Genomic DNA, 15,998 nt, shown 5'->3' with positions numbered 1-15,998 from the left:
ATGGATTCGTGGCCCTACCTCCCTCTCAAACTACTGTCCCATCTCCATTCTTCCCTTCATCCCTTAGGAAATGTTTAAAGCCTTTTTTTTTTTTAACAAATTGCTCTCTTCCAACCCCGTCCTGGATTACTTCAATCTAATTTCACACTCTCCACTCCACTGCTCCCCCTACTCTCCAAAGACCTCCTCCTGACCAAATCTCAGTGCCACCACTCCATCCTTCTTGACTTCTGTGCCATTTTTAACACTGTTAATCATACTCTCCTTGAAATCATGCCTTACCTTGGCTTTCATTCCTTCTTCCTCTCTTGGTCTCATCGTCTCTCTGATCACTCCCTCAGTGTCTTTTTGGTGGGTCCCACTCCTCTTCCTCTCCCATTCCTCTATAAGGGGCACTCAAACCCCTATATTTGGCTCCTCCTCTTCACATCGTCTCCATGCATGATCTCATCCACTCACATGGTTTCAACTGCCATCTTTATGCCAATGACTCACAAACTACCACTCTATTCCTGACTGGTCTCCATTCCTGAGTCCCACCTCTTGGCCTGTCTCTCTGAGGCTTCCTCCTGAATGTATCGCTGTCAGCTTGAACTCAACATGGCCCAAACTGAACTCATAACCTCTGCTCTTGAGCTGTCTCTTCTCCCATTATCATATGTCACTATTGGCAACACCACTATCCTAGTCATGCAGGCTTGTAACCAGGAGGTTGTCATTGACTCTTTCCTTTCCTTTGCCCTGTATGTTGTGACTATGTCAAAATCTTGCCATTTTTTCCTCCTAAACTTTTCTAAAATCTGACCTCTCCCCACACACACAGCCACAACCTTTTATCTCCCACCTGGAATGTGGTAACCCTCCTGCTTGGCCTTCTTGATGCTCACATCTCCCCTTCCAGTCATTACAAATGTGGCTAAGTTCACCGCCCCTCCCGCCCCCGCTTTTGAATTTTTAGCTGCAACAAGTTCAAGGCCCTTCACAAAACTGCCATTCTCTGCTTATCTTCGCTTGTCTCACACCAGGCCCCTTCTGCTTTGCAAGGGATGCCAGTCTGTTACCTTTACTATTTATATTACAGTAGGTCCTGGGGGCCCCAGCTGAGCACACGACCCCATTATACTAGCTGAGGCAGCACACACAGTGAGACATACTCCCTGCCTTGAAGAGCTTACACTCTGGTTAGACCAGACAGAAACAAAGAGATGCTGAAGTAACTACTGTGAGAGATCTCGTAACTGCAGGCTGTATCTTTGGGGGAACATCCTGTATGAAGTGTATCTATTACTGTGGGCCAGGTATTGTATGTATGACTGTGTTCTACTCCTTGGGGGAGAGTTACCACACCTCCTCTGGGAACTAAAACAGCGGGAGGTTGACCAGGGTGAGTCACTGACTGCAAACACCTCCAGAGAGTTACCATCCCCAGGGGAGGCTCACATATCCTGGTTCAAACTTGATATCCAGAGACTAGGAAAACAAAGAAAGGGCTTGTGGCTTAAGAAGAGTGCATTTAAACTGTTTCCGAGCCTTTTTTTCTGATTCAGAGAACAGACAGGACCTTCTGTCCAAGGAGACCCAACCCTAGCAGAAGGGTTGAAAAGACTTTGGCTTACTAGTGCCCCATGAGACTGATGAGTGTCTGCTGGTATGTTTAATGTATGTTTAAATCTGCTTATTGGGGTTTTTTTTAATGTTTTCTCTGAAATGCTTTTGCTTTAAGAATAAACGTACTTGCATAGAAAGAGCTATGTGGTAACTTGTAGATGCTGGTAATACACTGTCCATAGCACTCAGAGAGAAAGCAAAGCATAGGTACTGGCCTTTAGACTGACTGGCTTGCTGGGGATATCACAGTGTAAGGCAGGGAGCTGTGCAAACTTAAAACCCCAGGCAGGAGCGGGAGAGACATGGGATCCAAAAACCTTAAGTGGGTGCTCTTAAGGGACCACAGCAGGAGAATACAGGTACAGTGATCCTAAAACTGTGACAGCTGATTGAGGTGATTTGTCCAAGCTCCCATAGCAGGACAGTAGAAGACCAGAAAAAAGAACTGAGGTCTTCTGATTCCCAGTCCAGTGCTCAGTCCACTAGACAATACTGCCTCCCAGTCTGTTGATTATCTTCTTAGATTATGAGCTGTTTGGGGTAGGAGCTCTCTTACTCTGTTTGGAAAGCATAAAGCACATTGCGGTCAGTACTGTAATACTGTAGTTATAACAACAATAATGCAGATCCACAAGGAGCCAAAGATAAGATGTATAACCTTAACTTTGTCATTTCTTGAATTTGAGTGTTTAACTGTGAAACTTTTAATGTATTTTAATAGTAAATGTAAATACAATTTTCATATTTGCATATGATACATAGTTGGATATTTGGTGCAAATATTTGATTTGCACACTACATTGACTGCAGTTACATATATAAAATAGGCATGCAACTGCACATGACCCCAGGTGTCTCACTTTTTAACAATCTCGTCCATATAATTTATTATCAACTTTTATATATTTATTTATTTATTTAGTACATTTTATATATATAGTGGAGTGGAAAGTACATCAAAAGGGTTAAGAATCCATAAAAGAGATTATGGATCAAATGCTTACAAAGAGGAAGGGGGAAATCAAGACTGGATAATGCTGTGAGATTTCTTGGAACCGAATGCTGCCAGCTGCTGTTCTAATCCCATCAATTTAAACAAGTGCGCAGTGGGACTGAGACAGTCGTCTCTGCAAGTTCAGTATTAAATGAGCTACTTTTGAAACTGGCATGCAGTATTATGTCATCCCCTTGATGAAGTAGCCCACAGTGCGCATCCCTACGCATCTGTAACCACTCAGGAATGCCCAGAAAGTTTTCCAAATGATTATTAACCACACAAGCAAAAAAGTCAAAAAGAAAAGATACTGTTGTGGGGTTTTGTACTGAATCAGCTTTCACTCCAGAAGCTAGTAAATACCTTTTGAGGAGAGCATTTTTCTTTGATTAAGCACTTCTTTTGGATTTTATTTTAAATCCCTGTTAGTACCATTTCATTGGCTACCCGTTTGCATGTAATGTCTCCACTGCATGTCTGAGATCATGCCTTTTTATAGACAGGGTGTTAAGTTCAGCACTGTAGCAGGAGAAGCAGCATACAGTACTCCTTGTGCACCCATATGAATGCCTGTAGCTGGAAGGTGAAGAATACACTGCTGTGGGTAGTAAAAGCAAGAAAAATAAGGGGCATTGGTCAATATGCCTTTCAGCTTTAGGGTAACAAGCTGGAATCCAGATCCAGGGGACAGCAACGACCGTCTGGCAGCCGTTCAGTGGCTTATGTGAAATACATTAATGGGCCGATACCCATTAATATTACTTTACACGTCTATAGCCCCCTCTATTTAAGAATCTCAGTGGATTTTACAGACCTTAGCCTCATAATACGCACCAGGAGGCCCCCTCGTGGCAATTGTGCCACTGCACCCTACAGTGCATCAGCCACAAACCACAGTTGTGACATTAGGGGTGGGGCTTGGCCTCATTAGCCCCCACTTCTCCCCAGACAGTTTTAAAATCAAGCTAGCTGTCACCTGATGGACCTTTCTAACATACAAGCGTGCAGTCGAGAATGCGTTTGTATCACTAACATTACAGTCATAGTAGTTGTTTGGATTTTTACTCTTTGGAGCAGGGACTGTCTGTAATGTGTCTTGCACAGTTCCAAACATATTGTCCGTGTTTAGTGGTAGTAATAGGATTTAAGCCTACAAAAGCAAATTGATTCAGGGTCAGGGACTGACCTTAACTTGCTCTCGTAGGCCCAATGATTTGTGGTAACATTGGATTAGATGTACAAAGGTAGTTAGGCATGTAAAGATGCAGAGAGGCCCCTACTGGATTTGCAAAAGCACTTAAGTGAGTTAGGCACCTAACTCTGTGACATAGCCAGGGTACAGTCCGGACTAGTGAGTAGCTGTGTCCACTTGCCCTGTAACCTGTGGTGCCCTTTACACTGCTTTGCTGCTGTAGCCTCCAATCCTGGATTGCTCACAAACAGCATCCAGCACATAAGTCACTCCCAGCTATGTCTGTGTGTGAACTGCAGACAGACAGACAGACAGACAGACATTGGCTATTACCAGCCTTGTTTATATTGCAGGGTGATCCCAACACACACCCCAGTCCTGGATTTCCCCCCAGAAACATATTGTCCAGGAGAAGGTACTATCCAACCTTCTCCTGGACAATACAAGCTGAAGCTTTTATAAAGCCCCTCATTTAATTAATAGAAATGATATGCACATGTCCTGTTACCCCAAATGGAGTTTCCCAGACACTTCAGTTCAAACACACTGGATTTGATACAACAATAAAACAAGTTTATTAACTACAGAGAGAGAGAGAGATTTTAAGTGAGTACAAGTAATGAGGAAATCAGAAATAGTTACAAGTAAAATAAAGATAAAACTTAACTCATGCCTAATTTAAACTATGTTAAATTCAAAGTAAGGTTTTCTTACCACATGCTTTATCAGATTACTGGCTGAACACTTAGGTCTGGTCCCTCCCCCAGTCCAACGCTGCGTCCTTTGTCCTTCAGGTGCCATGGATGCGGTGGGCAGAGAGAAAGAGAGGGATGTTCTTGGTGTGTCTCCCTTTTTACAGTCTTCTCCCCCCTTTGAGAACAGAGGCGGCTCTAGGCATTTTGCCGCCCCAAGCACGGCAGGCAGGCTGCCTTCGGCGGCTTGCCTGCGGGAGGTCCCCAGTCCCGTGGATTCAGCAGCACGCCTGCGGGAGGTCCGCTGAAGCCACGGGACCAGCGGACCCTCCGCAGGCGTGCCGCCGAAGGCAACCTGCTTGCCACCCTCCTGGCAACCAGCAGAGCGCCCCCCGTGGCTTGCCGCCCCAGGCACGCACTTGGCGTGCTGGTGTCTGGAGCCGCCCCTGTTTGAGAAGCATTTCCAGCTGGGAGCATGGCAACAGGCAGTCTGTGCGGATGGGATCTCCATGCTGTTTCTGTGCTAAAATGTAGATTTTTTTCACCCGTGCCCCCTTTCCTGCCAAAGAATGGCCATTTAGCAGGTAATGGTCCATTGGCCTTGTTTACACCTGGCTGAGGTGTCAGCTTGCGCTTTGTCTCTGAGGAACTGGTTTGGCCACTTCTCAGACTTGGAACACGTGTTAGTAACACCATACAGTGGAATCTTATAACTTAACATATAATGTTGCCACACATATTTTACCGAGACAATACTGACTCGCAAATTATGAGTTTTCAAATGAAACCTCACGAGGCATAATTTTAACAAAGATTGCTACAGTAGTGTGCAAGGGGTGAATACAGGGGTACGGTCCATCACACTAATTTACAGCGACTTTCAATGGGAGTTAAGTGTCTAACCTTGTTAGGTACTTTTTTAAATCCCACTAGGGGCCTAAATACCTTTAGGTATCTGGCTGTAGTCCTATGTCAGGGCAAAACATTTTTCATATGACCCAGCAGTTGCTGCTTTAAAAATATGCTCATTCTGTGTTAATCATTTCCCCCTCATTTACTCCAACCTCCTCCTCTCTGGTATCCCTAATTCTCAAATCATTCTCCTTCAATCTTCCCAAGATGCAGCAGATAAAATGATCTTTCCATCTTATTGATCAGACAACACTTCTTTTCAGATCCCTCCATAAGCTTCTCCTTGCACACTGCATCCAGTTCCATGTTCCCAACTTTCACAAATGTACTGAAAGAAATGGGAATTTGGCCTCTGTTGCAGAAGCTCTTGCAAAATTGCAATAAAATCCTGCCTTCTCGTGATTTGGAAAAAGAGAGAGCCCACACATTGCCCTGTAGCATAAGCAAAATTATACTGAGCTGCAAGCCAAAACGCTGTTAGTTGTAGCCCCATCTGTTCCACTGACTCCTAATAATATTTCTGTGCTCTTCTCAGCTCTTATTAACCACTGCTACTTAGGAGAGGGAACACATTTTACACATAAGGTAACTGGGAGGTTGCACAAGATAACTTTGAGCAAAGCCAGAAATAGAAACCAGGTTTCTAATACAACAGTCCCACATTTCAGCTCTTTGTCATACTGCCTTTCAGAAGGAATGTGCCAAATTACGATGCTGGTGTAACCCACACTAACACATATAGATCTGTGTCAACCTCTAGTGGCTAGAACACATCAGGAGTTAAGACTGTATTCCTGCTTCCATGCTAACATACCTTAAACTCAAGTCATCGAGGGTTTGCTTTTTCCATCTTTTTTCAGAGGTCCCAGATTCACCCCTCCCTCCCCACTAGTGATCCACACATGTTGTGTTTATAGTTGGCTATGCTAATTGTAACAATTAGTTTATGCTTTACTCCCGGATGCAGGAATAGAAACAAGGAAGGTGTTTGACAATACTGAGGAACATTCTGATTAAACAATACGATAAGAACTATACAATATCAATAAAGCATGTATTAAATGGATTAAGAACTGACTAAGAGACCTTAAAAATAGTTCTCAATGTGGAATCATCATTGACTGAGGGTGTTTCTGGTTGGGCTCCACAGGGGTCAGTACTAGGCCGATGCTATGCAATATTTTCATCAATGATATGGTATTAAACAACATGATTGCTCAAATTTGCAGATGAAACAAAAATTGGCAGAATGGTAGAAATTATGAAGATGGGGTAGTCAAAATGATCTGGGTGACTTGATATGCAGGCCCTATTCAAACAAAATGGATTTTAATACGGACAAGTGCAATGTCATACATTTAGGAAAAAGACCATTTGAATAGAGTGGGGGACCATATCCTAGGACATAAACTACTGAACATAAGAGCCCAATGTGATGGTGTGGCAATAACAGGACTAATATGATCCTTGGATGTATAAATGTGAGTAGTGAGCAGGAGTAGAGAGGTGATTTTACCTGTATTATATGTCACTAATGAAATTGATACTGGAATACCGCATCCACTTTTGGAGTATTCATTTTTAAAAGGATTTTAACATTTGAAAAATTGGAGAGGGTGCAGAAAAGAGCCACAAAAGTGATTTGAGGGCTGTAAAAAAATGCTTTACACTACAGTGAGAGACCTAAAGAGCCCAATTGGTTTAACTTCTCAGAAAGAAGGTTGATGGGTGACTTGATTATAGTGAGTAAGTACCTTCAAGGGGAGAAGATACTGGGAACTAAAGGGCTCTTTAGCAGAGAAAGGCATAACAAGAACCAATGGCTGAAAGTTAAAGCCAGACTAATTCCAGTTAGAAATTGGACACAACTCTTTAACAGTTCAGGGGAAGTGGTGGATTCTCTTGATGTCTTCAAATCAAGACTGGTTTGAAAAATGTGCTTTAGCCAGATACACCTCTACCCCAATATAACGCTGTCCTCAGGAGCCAAAAAATCTTACCGCGGTATAGGTGAAACCGTGTTATATCAAACTTGCTTTGATCCGCAGGAGTGCGCAGCGCCACCCCCCTGGAGCACTTTTTTACCACGTTATAGCCAAATTTGTGTTATATCGGGTTGCGTTATATCGGGGTAGAGGTGTAGAAATTATTGGGCTCAGTACAGGGGTAACTGAGTGAAATGCTACTGGTGTAGTTTGTTTGTAAACCAAGTTTAGCCAACCCAGGGGGGATCATCTCAGCATCAAGGTGATCCTATTAACACACAGTTCATGTGGCTCTTACTTCACACACCTTCCCTGCTGCTGGTGTAGTGGCAAGGAGGGAGCAGAAAAGGGAGTGTGATTGTGATTCCCCTACATCATGCTGGCCCTGAAAAGCATTTTCAGCCCCTGTCGCTGTTAAAGGCAAGAGTAAGTTGGAGTAGCCATCAGGTGTGGGCGTGCATGTGGGGGGGGGAGGGGAGTGTTCAGCCATGCATGGAAAAGCACAAGAATCAGAACAGTGCAAAGCAGAATGTTCATTAACCTTTGTTGCACCCCCTGTTTGACATACTGCACATTTTGGCCAGGCCCTGTATCTGAAGAGTTGAAAGGTTAGGTGACACACTGAGACTGCTCTAGCATCCATTAATTATTTTAAATGTTAGCACTGTGCAGTCCATGTTTTTGGCGAATTGCCTATACGATTACGTTCAAGAACAGAGACATTTTTGGGTTCTGTGGAAACAGAAGATGCAGCACTCTGTGTCACATAAAACCTACCCAGCAGATGGCTTGAAAATTGGTTTAAAAAATTGCTCTCAGGTTAAAAGTTTATTTGTCAAGTCACAGGCTGGAGGGAAGTTTTATAGCAGAAGTATGAACTCTAGAATATAGGGGTTTGAAATGAGAAAAGGCCCTTGCATTCTATGACATGCTGTGTGTTCTGTCACTCAACAGATTGTGGAATTTGTCTTTTTATTCCAGGTTTTAAAACCTCTTCTTCATTTTGTCATGCCTGGTCCTGAGTGGATCAACAAGGAAAGAGAGCGAGTGCAAGGAGCCTTTGTCTCTTTTCCCCACCCCCAGACAGGGCTGGTGCAGACGCTGGCTGCAGATCACAGACTGTAGGGGGGATGTATATGATAAGAACCACGCTCCCAATGAATTGCTCTCCTGCTATTTAGAAAGCCAGCAAAGTCCTTGGACTGTGAATCAATAATTGTACAGATATTGCTGTGTTGGTAGGTACATTACAGTAATAGCTCCTTTATCTTGTAGATTGCACAGCAGCCAGAAGGAGAGTGGAGCAGCTTGCAGTGGGACGTGTAAGACCCCCACTGGGGTTGAGCTGTGCTGTCAGTGCAGTGCAGGCCGGGGCCATCTTGCACATGGCATGCTCAGAGAGCGGGCTGCAGGATTTCCAGGCAGAGGCTCTGCTCCCTGGGGAGAAAAGGGAGGGACGCCGTGGCTGGCAGCTCTGCGGGTTCTCTTGCGTGGAGGGGTAGCTGCCCACCTCCCTGTGCCCCAGCTTTCTACCCTCCCGACCCTGCTTTGGCATGAGGGCCGCGCACTCTCTGCCTCACAGTCCTGCCTGCCCCCCTGCCGGAGCGAGAGCCCAGCATTCAACTCCCCAGCCCAGGCGCAGGACGGACAACCATCACCCGTCCATTCAACTCTCTCCGGAAAACTCTGACTCTAGCATCAACTTCCTGGACATCACAATCAGCTCGAACAACTTTTCAATACAGAAATAACCTGCCTTCTCACTGCACATCCCTAGTTGTCACCTAACACTTGTCACCTAACACTCCATACTGGAACCCATAAGGGGTATCTGCAAACAACTACAACCGATACTCGATGGGGACCCCACCATGAAAGAAATCTTTCCTGAACCCTCTCTTCTGGCCTTCAAACTATCCCCCAACCTCTCAAGCTCATCATTAGAAGCTAGCTCCCCACAGACCAGGATACACCAACTCAAAGTGGCATCAGACTCTGCCAGAACAACAGATGCAAAACCTACGGAAATATCTCCTCTGCTATAATGATCAGTACCGCCCACCACACATCTTTTGACATCCATGAGTCCTACACACGCCTATCACAACATGTGGTATACCTTAGCCAGTGCACTAGGAGTGTGTCTACACCGCAGTTAGACACCCGAGCTGGCTTGTGTCAGCTGACTCAGGTTCACAGGGCTCAGGCTCCAGGACTGTTTTATTGCTGTGTAGACTTCCAGGCTTGGGCTGCAACCTGAGCTCTGGGACCCTCCCACCTCGCAGGGGCCTAGAGCCTGGGCTCCAGCCAAAGCCAGAAGTCTACACAGCAATGAAATAGCCCCAGAGCCCTAGCCCTTTGAGCCCGAGTTGGCTGGCACAGACACGGATGTCTAGCTGCTGTGTAACATATTCTAAATGCCACAATAACAATGATGTGGGTGAAACCAGACAGTCACTCTCAAATGAACTCACACAGGAAAATGATAAAACATAAAAGTACCATATCACTTGTGAGTGAACACTTTTCACAAAGTGATCACTCTATTTCTGACCTATCAGTCCTTATGCTCAAAGGAAGCCTGCCCAACACTTTCCTATGACTACAGGGGTCAGTTCATCTTGTATGGGCCCTTAAAACATGTCATAACAACTTATGCTGAACTATCTGTTTGACCTTATATTTAGCTGTGACACTCTGAGTACCATTCCCAGACCTGAGGAAGAGCTCTGTGTAGCTCAAAACCCTGTCTATCTCTCCAACAAAGTTGGTCTAATAAAAATATTAGTTTACCCACCTTTTCTCGCTAAGTAAAAAATCATTTAGTACATAAGAAATGCATCATTCACCATTTTCAAACATAATAAAAATCTAAATATTATGAATAAACATCTGTTAAGCTATATAAGTGTTTAAATAAATGGGTGTCGATAGTGCCTCCTCATTATCATAAAGAAACACCACATTTAGTGTAAAGGCTATATTTAATTGCAAATCAAAATGTTTTCATAATAAGCATCAACCTTCCTTTAGGAAAATAGCTAAAAAGTTCAAAGGCAAAACATGATTAAATCACTTTGATTTAAATCAGTACACCCTAGTCTACATTAATTTTGTGTTACTCTTTCTGCAAGAATCTTCTCAGAAAAAACATCATTTGCTTAGTTTTATAATTTTTTCTTTGAAAAACCTGAGAATCTTTTCAAATGTACTTAGAAAAGGATCACGCTTCTACTAAAAAAAATTATCCCAGAACCTTATTTCTGCCTGATGCTACTGCAGGCAAAATATAATTAAAGTCATCTGAAGACTCTTGTTATAACTATCCTCTGTATAAATGCAAAGAACTGACAATGAAAGGATTTAACTGGTATATTGTAAAAGGACACAGGCCTATTGATTGCTTTGCAGCTAACCCATTCAGCTCCATACCATGTCCTACTATGTAACTTTCCAGAAACTTTTGTATTGTCTAATACATACCTCATTCCAAAATGGAAAAAAACTCAAAACAAAGCACAAAACAACCCATGCACTAAAAAAATTAAAATCTAGTGCATTAAGGTCAGGGAATAGCTGAGAGTCTCTACCATTGCAAGGAAGCTTCTGCACAGGTATTTTACTGAATCATCCATAATAAGGGAATTTTAAGTTAAAGGGTACAAAGTTTATCTAGCAAATAAAAAGTGAAATGAAACCAGCTTATAGTGAGCTTTGATACAGTGAAACTGCTGGACTTGGTGACCTCTTGAGGTCCCTTCCAGCCCTACATTTCTATGATTCTATGAATGTCTTAACGGTTATGACAAACCTCCTGTTATGCATTAAGGCCAAATAATCAGGCTTTACCTAAGTGAGGTAAGGGTGGACTGGGAAAATGAAATCTACCCTTCAACCCATGACTTGTCTAATTACAAGGCTCTGCTGCAGTGGAATCATAGAACCATAGTTGGGGTTGGTCTTGCTTTGAGCAGGGGGTTGGACTAGATGACCTCTTGAAGTCTCTTCCCAACCCTAATCTTCTATGATTCATAGGGTTAGGAGGGACCACAAAGATCATCTAGTCTAACCGCCTGCCAAGATGCAGGACTTGTGTCTGAAGTGGCTAGGGCTCCAGTATGGCCTTCCTCTCCACCCCACCTGCCTCCCTCCCCAGGCACTGCTTTTAGCCTTTGGTCTGTAATGGCAGCCAGACTTCCTACACATGATAGACCCAATCCTGCAAGTCAGTGGGAGTTGAGGAGGCTCAGCACCTTGAAGACTCGGGCCCCATTTATGCAGAGTTGGCCCAATTCTGAAAGGTGCTGAGCAACTCCTGTGTGGTGCAATGGCAGTTCAGAGCATGCAGCACATTCCTGGATCAGGTCCATGGTATTAGGGCCCTGGATTTATCTAGGCAGAGATACTGTGGCTTTAACCACAGCTTACCCCCACTGTCACCCTCCACATTGGCCTATGTAGGGCTGTTGCAGAGACGTGTAAATAGGGATGCAGAGACCCTGCCTGCATGACTGTTACACCGGCACTGCACATCTCTGTGGGAGCCCTCTGCAACTGGATGAATTTCACCCATAAGCGAACTTGTTCTAGGAGGGAGAATTGAGTCCACTTTAAGTGATTCTATTCTGAAATATTACGCATGGATTGCAATAACAATCCTTTCCACATCTATAGTGCTTTCCAGCTGTGGATTTCAAAGTCCTTTATGCCCTGCTTGTCCCCAAGCAAAATGGAAAGCATCAGGTCTCCATTTCCCTGAAATCCTATTCTTGGAGTGTCCGTGTCATTGTTTCTGACAGTGAAAGCGTTAACTAGTAAACCCTCAGGAAACAACTGCCTCAACATTTTCAAAATTATAAGAAATAATTATTGGGATGCTGAGGAAAATAACTTCTTACTTGTGAAAAATAAGGGCTTCTAATAGAAATAATTGAGTCCCGTGGCAAATTTGAAGTGTGCAGTCAGGTTTGTTTAATTTTGATCTTTAAAAACATTTCCCTTTCTACCTCTCAATTGTCTGACATAGAAACCAGAGATGACTCTTAAAGAAAAAAAGTGACAAAGGACCAAAAAGCAGGACAAGTGAGACAAAAATGGAAAAGATTGCTCTTATTTAAATGGCTGTATCATTTTTTAAAATAGCTTTGAAGGGCAGTTGTTTTTAAGTATTTTTTATTGCTGTTTAAGTCAAGGAGGAGAAAAACAAAGACTTTTTAATAGAAAATCAGAACTATTTGTGAAAACAAATATATTTTGCATGTTAAGCCTTTGCAACTGGAATTCAGGATTTCCAGATGCACTATGCTAGTGTTTATTTTCTATGTTATGGAGTAAATAGATACTCTGTGTACTGCCACAGATGACAAGGGAATTTTAGGGGGTGTATTACGGGCATTTATTTTGAGTTAAACAGCTGATAAGGTTTCATAACCAAACTTGCTGGTTAAGCCAAAGACTCATGGTACAATGAGCGAAAAAAACTGGTTGGCTTGAAAACTAGTTCAAAATGGGATGCAGCGAGTGTCTGCAAATGATCATTTCTTTGCTGGAAATAGGTTGCCAGTGGTATACTCTAGGGGAACACACTTTTTAATAATACATACATACATAATTTGGATGAGAATATCAGATGTAATATCATATTTGTTGTTAGCTGATGATACCAAGGCTGAAGGTACAGAATGGCAAATACTTCAGAATTTATGCAGTCAGATTCAGAGGGATTTGGGGGTTTTTAAGTGATTGGGTTATTAAGTCGAAAATGCACTTTAATGCAAACAGATGTAAAACGATAACATAGTGGCAACCATGAAAAAATGGAGAGTACAGAAATGGAGCAGTCATGAAGTTCACTGACCAGGAATTAGATTGCGGGTTACTCTATGCATTTGAAACCATCAGCCCAGTATAGCTCTGCAGTTAAAAATAAATAAATAATACCAGGAAATCTCAACAGAGGGATAAAATCCAATACAAATCAAAGGAAGCGATGTTATTATTGAACAATGCATTGCTGGATCGTAGAACTGGATGAAAGACGATAACAGTGGGGTTCCCAGGGACTCATTCCACTGTGATTACAGAAACAACAAACTCTGGGTAGCCAGTGGTGAGTGACTGAAAATGGGAGCTGTCTCTAGGATTCTGTGTTGCGAGAGATGTGTAGTCCTTCGTTTTCAGTGTGCTGGGGCTGAATGAGAAGCTGGGGACTTGTAAGCCATTTTTGTTAACAAGGGGATGGAGCTGAGGCAGTCATAAAGGCTTGTGACTGAGGAAACTGTGAGCAATGGAGAAGTCCTCAAGAGACCTCTGAGAGTTAGAGGCTGAAGTGCCTGGATACTGACAGAGACTTTCTCAAAGTAATAATATAACTGAGTTACTACATGGATCCTGAAGGAACCAAGATATGGAAGACGTGAAATATTCCTTTCCCTGGACAATGCATTTTGGGCAGGTACATACTCAGGGCGACTAGCCCCTTCCACCACTTACACCCCCAGAGCTGCACTACTTTTAGCACAGACTAGCTTGATTAGAGCTTGTGCACATATGTCTCCTTGACCCGGAATTTACACCTCCAGCTGGAAGTATCACCAAACCCTCACATTCTCTCGCACACATATACACACGCACTCTCTCTAAATAAATGTAAACTAGCTAAGCTATGTTTCCTACATCTGTGAAAGAAGAAAGTGTGTATTAGAGAGAGTGTTATTTTTATGTCTCTTTGTAAATACTTTGGAGACTTCACTACCTGGATAGATACAAAGTTATTAAGGACTGTGTTGTGTCTGGCCTTGCCCGGGCGTGCAAGGTGAGAGAGAGTGCAAGTAGCCTTCCACAGTCTTGCATACCTATGCAAGAAAGAGCCACAGTCGACATCCGTGCCCACCCAGAGCCCAAAAAAAGAGGCTGGGAAAGTAAGAGCTTCACGAGCATAACTAGACTTTCCAGATAGGTTGGAGTAGAGGCTTGGCACTGTCCCTCTTCTATATCAGCTGCTGGACTGAAGTGGAGAGCACATGCTGCACCCTTTCAAAGGGTGCAAACGCTGCTCCTCTGCACTCCCCCAGCACTCTTGAAGACATTCTGCCTCCCTCAGGATTGAAGCAACTGGAAAGAATCGAGAAGGTGCAGCTGGTGTAGAGCCCCATCCAACTGACTACTGTGGCCGTGGCTTTTTTAAACCACAAAAGACAATGAACAGATAGTTTATTGTGGGAATTTCCCTACTTACTCCCTGCAATAAAGCACTTCGGAGGAGTTTGAAGATTATATAACAATAAAGCAAAGAGGTGGGCCCTATGTATGCTGTATGTACAGTTGTTTTTATGCAATCTGGTCGTGATGCTCTCATCTGGCCCAGTTGCAACAAATGCTGTTGAGTTATGTCCACTTAACAGCATTTTGCATGTGCTGTCTATGTTTGTGTGGCATCCAAACCTGCCATGCTTCTGGAATGTGCATGTGTTAGTGCCTTCTGGGAAAATTTGGGCAGCTATCCTATAATGCCTCAACAAGAGATAGGAGCTGCATGTGGGACAGTGCACTCTGGGGATGTTGTACCCAAGAAAAGAGAATCAACCGTCCCAGTACCCAGGCACGATCGGGGGTCTCATCCACTTATCAGAATGGTAGTGTTATGACTTGGTTAAAAGAAGACACCTAGATGCCAGGCCAAGTCTTTGGACAAAGTGGTACTGTGATTAGCTACCATGGTTATTAACTGAGTATTAATAATGTGTTGAGGAGATGCAAAAAATGTTAAGAGTCAACCATGTCACTAACTGGTTACAAACTTAGTTAAAATTTATATTGTAGAAAGGGTAAAAAGAGGACTTGTTGGGCCAAACAGCCATTTAGGGTTCTAATTTTAATCCAGGTTAGGCACCCATTGTCAGGTATTTAGAGGTATAAGTAATCTTATTCATGCCCACAATTCAATTGTAGGTGCAAATTTTGCAGATACACAGTGTGCTTGCAAACAGGATCCTCCTCTTCTGACAATTTGTCTGGTTTTGATGTTAGATCGTGATCCTGCAGTCAATAGAATCAGTAGGAAATCTGCCATTGTCTCCAGTGTGGGAAAGCTTAGGCCATTGGGTCTTTATACCGCTGATCATTTCTCCTCTTTTGTTTAGCTAATAAGAATTCTACAAGCATGTTTCTTACAAAAATATATTTTTCCGGACATTATGTTTCTCTATGAGCTATTTACTATATTGCTATTGTTTTCTGCTAAATCCTGCTCGCTTCACTCCTGGGCGCAGTCCCATTGTAGTCAGTAGGACTGACAGTGAGTAAGACAAGCAGGCCTTGGCCCAAAGCGCATGGCTGTTTTGTGGCATTTACAAGGGTGTGTAGGAACAATGCAGGCTGTTGACAGGTGTGTTGGTAAAATGGGTGTATTGATGTGTTACATTAAATAATTGTTATAGACAATTTAATCCATTCAGAAATCTTGCAAAGTTCATGGCACCAAAAGAAACACTGAAACTTTACTTATTTCCACTTTACTAAGCCAAGTATTCTGGGACTGTGTATCTTGTAACTTTACACCTGGGGATGGGAGCAGCGTTGCAGCAAATGCTCTTCATATCAAGTTGTAGATAAGG

At 43.1% G+C, this 15,998-nt stretch overlaps 1 protein-coding gene across 5 annotated transcripts in view; it reads left to right on the top strand.

Annotated features, from left to right (window-relative positions):
• The window catches only part of ATP8A2 (ATPase phospholipid transporting 8A2), a 541,088-nt gene that overhangs the window by 434,554 nt on the left and 90,536 nt on the right, over positions 1-15,998 (top strand). The window lies entirely within an intron of this gene.

The sequence above is a fragment of the Mauremys reevesii genome, linkage group 1 (assembly GCF_016161935.1).
Source record: "Mauremys reevesii isolate NIE-2019 linkage group 1, ASM1616193v1, whole genome shotgun sequence".
Taxonomy (NCBI): Eukaryota; Metazoa; Chordata; order Testudines; family Geoemydidae; genus Mauremys; species Mauremys reevesii.
This window is presented reverse-complemented; position numbering and strand designations above follow the sequence as displayed.